Genomic DNA, 9,428 nt, shown 5'->3' with positions numbered 1-9,428 from the left:
TATCTGTCTATATATCTATATCTGTCTGTCTATATATCTATATCTATCTATGTGTCTATATATCTATATCTGTCTGTCTACATATCTATATCTATCTGTCTGTCTATATATCTATATCTATCTGTATGTCTATATATCTATATCTGTCTGTCTGTCTATATATCTATATCTATCTGTCTGTCTATATATCTATATCTATTTGTCTGTCTATATATCTATATCTATCTGTCTGTCTATATATCTATATCTATCTGTCTATATATCTATATCTGTCTGTCTATATATCTATATCTATCTATGTGTCTATATATCTATATCTGTCTGTCTACATATCTATATCTATCTGTCTGTCTATATATCTATATCTATCTGTATGTCTATATATCTATATCTGTCTGTCTGTCTATATATCTATATCTGTCTGTCTGTCTATATATCTATATCTATTTGTCTGTCTATATATCTATATCTATCTGTCTGTCTATATATCTATATCTATCTGTCTATATATCTATATGTATCTGTCTGTCTATATATCTATATCTGTCTGTCTATATATCTATATCTATCTGTCTATATATCTATATCTATCTGTCTGTCTATATATCTATATCTATCTGTCTATATATCTATATCTGTCTGTCTATATATCTATATCTGTCTGTCTATATATCTATATGTATCTGTCTGTCTATATATCTATATCTGTCTGTCTATATATCTATATCTATTTGTCTGTCTATATATCTATATCTATCTGTCTGTCTATATATCTATATCTATCTATCTGTCTATATATCTATATTTATCTATCTGTCTATATATCTATATCTATCTGTCTATATATCTATCTCTCTGTCTATATATCTATATCTATCTATACCCTCCTCAGGTGAAGCTCAGTGGTGAGGTGAAGTCATGTGACCGTGCTGTAGCTCCTTTACAGACTAACGTTAGCTTTGTACTTCTGCTGATTCCATTTACGCTTCAAAAATCATAAAAGTTGATAAGTGAAGATTATTGCACATTCATCACAGTCCAATGCATGTTACTAACTGTATATCTTCCCGGAGTTTCTTTGTGCTTTGTCGTCTCGCAGGTTGCTGTGGATCGTGGTCCTGGTACACCTGGCTGCTGCTGCCATGGGCCTGCCTGACTCTCATCACTACAGTTATTATGTTTAGTCGTAGTTCTGTTACTATTAAAGTTGTTATTATTGATCTCAGCTACTATTACAGCTGTAACTACTATTATCAGTCATATTTCCAGTATTATTATAATTATAGCTGCTATTTGTACTGCTAGTGCTGCCATACATCTCTGCCTGTCTGTCTGTCTGTCTGTCTATCTGTGTCTCTACGTCTATCTCTCTCTCTCTCTTTCTGTCTGTCTGTCTCTCTCTCAAACCCAACCGGTCAAAGCAGATGACCCCCCCCCCCCCACCTAGAGTCTGGTTCTGCACGAGGTTTCTGCCTCTTAAAGGAAGTTTCCTTGCCACTGTCGCCATAGTGCTTCTCATGGTGGGACCTGTTGGTCTCTGTAATAACATTATAAAGAGTCGGTCTGTTTGTAAAGTGTCATGAGATGACTTTTGTTGTGATTTGGTGACATATAAATACAATTGAATTGAATTGAGCTGAAATTGAATTATCTTGCTGAACAAAAGTATATTAGCTAATGCTAATGGAGGTTAATCGGTGGTGCAGGTCCACTGACTCCCGCTCTGGTTGTCATGAGGTGGAAACTCCTGATAAGCTCCCAGAGAGCAACTGGATTCTTACGTTACAAGTCCAGTATTGGTTTGGGGGGGTCGGCAGCAGACAAACTGAAGGAGATAGCCATCTTACCTGGTCATGTTCCAGTTCACAGTGGTTGGTCCTGGGCTCCCTGGGGGACCCAGGGGAGGGGGGTGAGTGACCCTTGGTTTCGTCTTGTTGTCGCTTGGCTCCTCGTGTCCTTTGGCTGTTACTTGTGGTGGTTTCTGTTATTATCGTACTGTTATTCATTGACAGACTGAGGCTTTTTAGAAGTTCGATGGGCTTCATTTGTTCCTGCTCTTCCTCTTTGTCGTTTTCTTTTGTTTCCAGCAGAATTTGTGTATTTCTAGAAGCACACACACAGCTGAGCTCGGAGGAAAGTCTTTGTGTTTCATGTCTTTTGTCTGAGCTGCCGCTGATGAAAATGTAATTTCCTTTGTGTTGTTGAGTTGCAGTTTGTTGATGAAGAGACCCTGAACACAAACAGACTCTTCTACATCTGTTCTCTTTCTGAACGAAACAATCCGAGCTGCTGTCATCAGCGATCACCGCCTCTGTCTCCGTCTCGTATTCTTTGTTTCTTCTTCAGACATGTTTTGTGTGTTTTAATGGATAAATCTGTTTGTTGCTGATTTTCTGCTGTTTTTGTTGCTGCAGCATCGAAACGTGAAAACACGCCTTTTAAAACATAACGAGTTTGTGTTTGTGTCTGTCGTCGGCCATTTTACTGCATCTCACTATTTATTATATCTCCTGTTTGTAATCCACTCAGTGTGATGTGTCCAGGCTCAGACAGACAGGCAGGCAGACAGGCAGGCAGGCAGACAGGCAGACAGACAGACAGGCAGACAGACAGATAGGCAGACAGACAGGCAGACAGGCAGACAGACAGATAGGCAGACAGACAGACAGTCAGACAGTCAAACAAACAGACAGACAGGCAGGCAGGCAGACAGGCAGACAGACAGACAGGCAGACAGACAGATAGGCAGACAGACAGACAGTCAGACAGTCAAACAAACAGACAGATAGGCAGACAGACAGACAGACAGACAGACCGGCAGACAGACAGTCAGACAGGCAGACAGACAGACAGGCAGGCAGACAGACAGGCAGACAGGCAGACAGACAGATAGGCAGACAGACAGACAGACAGGCAGGCAGACAGGCAGGCAGACAGTCAGACAGGCAGACAGACAGTCAGACAGGCAGACAGACAGACAGGCAGGCAGACAGACAGGCAGACAGTCAGACAGACAGTCAGACAGTCAGACAGGCAGACAGACAGATAGGCAGACAGACAGACAGGCAGGCAGACAAGCAGACAGGCAGACAGGCAGGCAGACAGACAGGCAGACAGGCAGACAGTCAGACAGACAGATAGGCAGACAGACAGATAGGCAGACAGACAGACAGTCAGACAGACAGATAGGCAGACAGACAGACAGACAGTCAGACAGGCAGGCAGGCAGACAGGCAGACAGTCAGACAGACAGTCAGACAGACAGACAGACAGACACAGGCAGGCAGACAGGCAGACAGACAGACAGGCAGACAGACAGATAGGCAGACAGACAGACAGTCAGACAGTCAAACAAACAGACAGATAGGCAGACAGACAGACAGACAGGCAGGCAGGCAGACAAGCAGACAGGCAGACAGGCAGGCAGACAGACAGGCAGGCAGACAGGCGGGCAGGCAGACAGACAGACAGAGAGCAGTCATTTTGCTCTGTGGGGTTCGGTCATTTAAACGGCCTCTATAAATGACACAGTAATGAATTCACAGCCTACCTGCTCCATTAGCGACCCCTACTGAGACACACACACACACTCACACACACTCACACACACACACACACTCACACTCACTCACACACACACACACTCACACTCACTCACACACACACACACACACACAGGCAGTGTGGTGTGTGTGGATGTACTCGACTCTCTCGGGCTCTCAGGTCAATTAGTAGCTAATTGGTGGACAAGCGCTCACGTTTGATTGGATAATTTACCAACGATCAGTAAGAGCTGAGAGGACAGGAAGTGCCGACAGTCCTTCTGCAGGAACACTGACTCTCCAGGTGGCCAGGTAGGTGGACACAAGACAGGTGATCTGGTGTCTCAGTGCAGTGGTTCAATAAAGGGACCCCCGCCTCTCTCCCCTCCCCTCCCCTCCTCTCCTCTCCTCTCCTCTCTCCTCCTCTCCTCTCCCCTCCCCTCCTCTCCTCTCCTCTCCTCTCTCCTCCTCTCCTCTCTCCTCTCCTCCTCTCCTCCTCTCCTCTCTCCTCCTCTCCTCTCCTCTCCTCTCTCCTCCTCTCCTCTCCTCTCTCCTCTCCTCTCTCCTCCTCTCCCCTCCCCTCCTCTCCTCTCCTCTCCCCTCCTCTCCTCTCTCCTCTCCTCTCTCCTCCTCTCCTCTCCCCTCCTCCTCTCCTCCTCTCCTCTCTCCTCTCCTCCTCTCCTCCTCTCCTCTCTCCTCCTCTCCTCTCTCTTCCTCTCCTCTCCTCTCTCCTCTCCTCTCTCCTCCTCTCCCCTCCCCTCCTCTCCTCTCCTCTCCCCTCCTCTCCTCTCTCCTCTCCTCTCTCCTCCTCTCCTCTCCCCTCCTCCTCTCCCCTCCTCTCCTCTCCTCTCCTCTCCCCTCCTCCTCTCCCCTCCTCTCCTATCCTCTCCCCTCCTCTCTCCTCTCCTCTCTCCTCCCCTCTCCTTTCCTCCCCTCTCCTCTCCTCTCCCCTCCTCTCCTCTCCTCTCCCCTCCCCTCCCCTCCCCTCTCCTCTCCTCTCTCCTCTCCTCTCCCCTCCTCCTCTCCCCTCCTCTCCTCTCCTCTCCCCTCCTCCTCTCCCCTCCTCTCCTCTCCTCTCCCCTCCCCTCTCCTCTCCTCTCTCCTATCCTCTCCCCTCCTCTCCTCCCCTCTCCTTTCCTCCCCTCTCCTCTCCTCTCTCCTCTCCTCTCCCCTCCTCTCCTCTCCCCTCCCCTCCCCTCTCCTCTCCTCTATCCTCTCCTCTCCTCTCCTCTCCTCTCTCCTCCTCTCTCCTCTCCTCTCCTCTATCCTCTCCTCTCCCCTCCTCTCCTCTCCCCTCCCCTCCCCTCTCCTCTCCTCTATCCTCTCCTCTCCCCTCCTCTCCTCTCCTCTCCCCTCCCCTCTCTCCTCTCCTCTCCTCTCCTTTCCTCTCCTCTCTCCTCTCCTCTCCCCTCCTCTCCTCTCCCCTCCCCTCCCCTCTCCTCTCCTCTCTCCTCCTCTCTCCCCTCCTCCTCTCTCCTCTCCTCTCCTCTCCTCACCCCTCCCCTCCCCTTTCCTCTCCTCCTCTCTCCCCTCCTCCTCTCTCCTCCTCTCTCCTCTCCTCTCCTCTCCTTTCCTCTCCTCTCCTCTCCTCTCCTCTCCTCTCTCCTACTCTCTCCTCCTTTCTCCTCTCCTCTCCTCTCCTTTCCTCTCCCCTCCCCTCCTCTCCTCTCCTCTCCCCTCCTCTCCTCTCTCCTCTCCTCTCTCCTCCTCTCCTCTCCCCTCCTCCTCTCCTCTCCTCTCCTTTCCTCTCCCCTCCTCCTCTCTCCTCCTCTCTCCTCTCCTCTCCTCTCCTTTCCTCTCCTCTCCTCTCCTCTCCTTTCCTCTCCTCCTCTCTCCCCTCCTCCTCTCTCCTCCTCTCTCCTCTCCTCTCCTCTCCTTTCCTCTCCTCCTCTCTCCCCTCATCCTCTCTCCTCCTCTCTCCTCTCCTCTCCTCTCCTCTCCTCTCCCCTCTCCTCTCCTCTCCTCTCCTTTCCTCTCCTCTCCTCTCCTCTCCTCTCCTTTCCTCTCCTCTCTCCTCTCCTCTCCTCTCCCCTCCTCTCCTCTCCTCTCCCCTCCCCTCCCCTCTCCTCTCCTCTCTCCTCCTCTCTCCCCTCCTCCTCTCTCCTCTCCTCTCCTCTCCTCTCCTCACCCCTCCCCTCCCCTTTCCTCTCCTCCTCTCTCCCCTCCTCCTCTCTCCTCCTCTCTCCTCTCCTCTCCTCTCCTTTCCTCTCCTCTCCTCTCCTCTCCTCTCCTCCCCCCTCCTCTCCTTTCCTCTCCTCTCCTCTCTCCTCTGTGTTAATTACAGGGTAGCAGTGGAGGTGGAGGGAGTGTTGGATTTGCAGTGCGGGGCGTCCAGGAGGAGTCAACCCTGTCATTTAGCTCTCTGGCTCTGGGCTCAGACTGGCAGGGAAGCTGAAGATTTTCCCAGCATGCCGTGGGCCAGAGTGGACCGAGCCACGGTGGGCCTTAATGACAGCTGCCTTTTAATGCTGCACTGAGGGGGGAGGTTACCTTTGTGTGTGTGTGTGTGTGTGTGTGTGTGTGTGTGTGTGTCTGTGTGTGTGTGTGTGTGTGTGTGTGTGTCTGTCTGTGTGTGTGTGTGTGTGTGTGTGTGTGTCTGTGTGTGTGTGTGTGTGTCTGTGTGTGTGTGTCTGTCTGTGTGTGTGTGTGTGTGTGTGTGTGTGTCTGTCTGTGTGTGTGTGTGTGTGTGTGTGTGTGTGTGTCTGTGTGTGTGTGTGTGTGTCTGTGTGTGTGTGTGTGTGTGTGTCTGTCTGTGTGTGTGTGTGTGTGTGTGTGTGTGTCTGTCTGTGTGTGTGTGTGTGTGTGTGTGTGTGTGTGTCTGTGTGTGTGTGTGTGTGTCTGTGTGTGTGTGTGTGTGTGTGTCTGTCTGTGTGTGTGTGTGTCTGTGTGTGTGTGAACCACAGGGGTACTTGTCAGCCTGAAGGGGGATCATTTTGTAGCTGCTTTCTCTGAATGTGAATGAATTCTTTGTGCCTCATTTGAGCAGCAGGTTGTAACCTGACAGCTCTCCATTTTACTGAGGAAACACTCAGAACAAGTGAATTACACCTTTTTCATACAGCGGAGAGAAAAAACAACCTGCTGCTGGCACTTAGTGGTGAGCTGAGTACACTTGAAATTTCTGTGCTGCGTCGTTCTAATGTGGAAGTTTATTACAAGAAGTCTAATTCTCATGTTGTTGTTCTTAATGTTGAGCTCACAGTTGACAAAGTGACACAGGCACAAGGTGTGTGTTGAGAGCAGGTGAGAGCCAGGACTGGGACCTCAGCCTGGAGAGGTAATGAGGATGGTTCCTACCAAGTTTACCCAAGCAGCCAACAACGTCATAGCAAAAACCAGAGCTAAGATTTTTCCAATCATCAATCAATCTCAAGCAATCATCCATCCATTTTCTTCTGCTTATCCAGGGCCGGGTCACAGTGGCTAAGCAAGGTAGTCCAGACATCCCTCTCCCCAGCAACGTTTCCCAGCTCTTCCTGGTGGATCCTGAGGCGTTCCCAGGCCAGATGAGATATGTAATCCCTCCAGTGTGTTCTGGGTCTACCCCGGGACCTCTTACCAGTTGGAAAGTGCCCGGAAAACCTCCAAAGGAAGGCGCCCAGGAGGATCCTGATCAGATGCCCAAACCCCTCAACTGGCTCCTTTTAAAATGAAGGAGCAGCTGCTCTTCTCTGAGCTCCCTCCAGATGTCCAAGCTCCTCACCCTTTCTCTCGGACATCCCGGTGATCTACAGAGGATCAACCGCAACACAGAGACTCTCGGCTGTCGGACTTTGAGAGATCACACACAGTCAGGAGTTACTGTTACTTCATCAAACGGGTGTCCATGTGGAGCAGGGCCAATGACCAGCATCTCAGTTTCATCAGAGGTTAGGAGCAGGAAGTTACATCATCCAGGAATCACAGCAGATAAACAGGCCTCAGGATTTCTAATTTGAGCGTCATCGTCTCCTTTAGAGGAACATACAGCTGAGCGTCATCAGCGTAGCAGCACATTTATTCCAAAACTGTATAATTTGAAATACAGCTCTGGAAAAAATTAAGAGACCACTGTAAAATTCTCAGTTTCTCTGGTTTTACTATTTATATATTTATGTGTTTGAGGAAATTGAACATTTTTGTTTTATTCTATAAACTACTGACAACATTTCTTCCAAAGTCCGAATAAAAATAATGTAATTTAGAGCATTTATTTGCAAAAAATGACATTTGGTCAAAATAACAAAAAAACAAAAGTTTTTCTCTCTCCTCTGTGTTTTCAGACCTCAAATAATGCAAAAAACAGTTCATATTCTACTAATGTTTTAACGTAGGAAGAGTTCAGCAATAAATATTTCGTGGAATAACCCTGATCTTTAATCACTGCCGTCATGCGTCTTGGCATGTCACATTGCTGTTGGGTGACTTTATGCCACCCCTGGTTTTGTTTGATGGTTTGTGTCCCTCCATCTTCCTCTTGATCACATTCCAGAGGTTGTCAATGGGGTTCAGGTCTGGAGATTGGGCTGGCCATGACAGGGTCTTGATCTGGTGGTCCTCCATCTTAAATCCATACATCTTAAATTGACCTGGCATTGACGTGGAGCATTGTCCTGCTGGAAAAAACAATCCTCAGAGTTGGGGAACTGTGTCACAGCAGAAGGAAGCAAGTTGTCTTCCAGGATAACCTTGTACGTGGCTTGATTCACGCGCCCTTCACAAAGACAAATCTGCCCAATTCCAGCCTTGCTGAAGCCCCCCCAGATCATCACCGATCCTCCACCAAATTTCACAGTGGGTGCGGGACAAAGTGGCGTGTCGACCTCTCCATGTCTCTGTCTAACCATGAGACAACCAGGTGTTGGACAAAGCTGAAAATTGGACTCACCAGAGAAGGTGACCTTACTCCAGTCCTCTACGGTCCAATAGTTATGGTCTTTTGCAAACCTTCTGGCTCTTCTTTGCTTCTCATTGATGACGGGCTTTTTTCTAGCTCTGCACTACTTCAGCCCTGCCACTAGGAGCATGTTTCGAACTGTGCACTTCACCCCAGCTGCCGTTTGCCATTCTTTTTGTAGGTCACTTGATGTCTTCCTACGGTTGTTGAGGGACATTCGAATGAGTTGGCGGTCGTCCCGGTCAGTGGAGAGTCGTTTTCACCCTCTGCCGTCTGTAACTTTGTTGTCCCCGATGTCTGCTGCTTGAACTTGTTCTTATGAACCGAACTTTGAAATTCTAAGGATGGAAGCAACCTGACGCTCACTGAATCCTCCTGCCAGTAAAGCCAGAATTTAACCCTTCTTTTCCTCACTCAAAACTTTTCATTTAAACTTTTTTGCCATGGTCAAATGTTTTTTGATTCCAATTCCTTTTGAGGTAATACTAGCCCTTCTTTTGCCTTCCAGCTGGGCCTATTGCAAGAGGATCGTGATGACCACAGCAGTGTTTTTTTATACTTTTCCTCGTTAAATAAGATTTGGTTCAGACGATCATCTAATCAGTACCTCATTAAGTAGAATGAAGTGTGCTTGTGTTGGAATTCAACAAACACTGGACTGGAATGGCTGCCATACATGTAGAGATGCTGATTTAAGAAAAAATTGGAGTGGTCCCTTATTTTTTTCCAGAGCTGTATACAAAGAGAATAGCAGAGGGCCAAGAACAGAGCCCTGAGGTGCTCCATATTTCACATCAGAAAATAGTGATGTTATGTTGTTATGAGAAACACACTGAGTTCTTCCAGTAAGATAAGACGTTAACCATGTGAGAGCCGGACCAGAGACGCCTGAGTATGTTTCAAGATGATCTAGGAGCATGTTGTGATCAATGGTATCAAAAGAATCTGGATCCACGTCAGCAGATCATTCACCACTTTAGTCAGTGCAGTTTCAGTGCAGCGACAGGCCC

This window comes from Enoplosus armatus, chromosome 4 (genome assembly GCF_043641665.1).
Source record: "Enoplosus armatus isolate fEnoArm2 chromosome 4, fEnoArm2.hap1, whole genome shotgun sequence".
NCBI lineage: Eukaryota > Metazoa > Chordata > Actinopteri > Centrarchiformes > Enoplosidae > Enoplosus > Enoplosus armatus.
The sequence above is the reverse complement of the archived record's forward strand: the minus strand, read 5'-3'. Positions refer to the sequence as shown.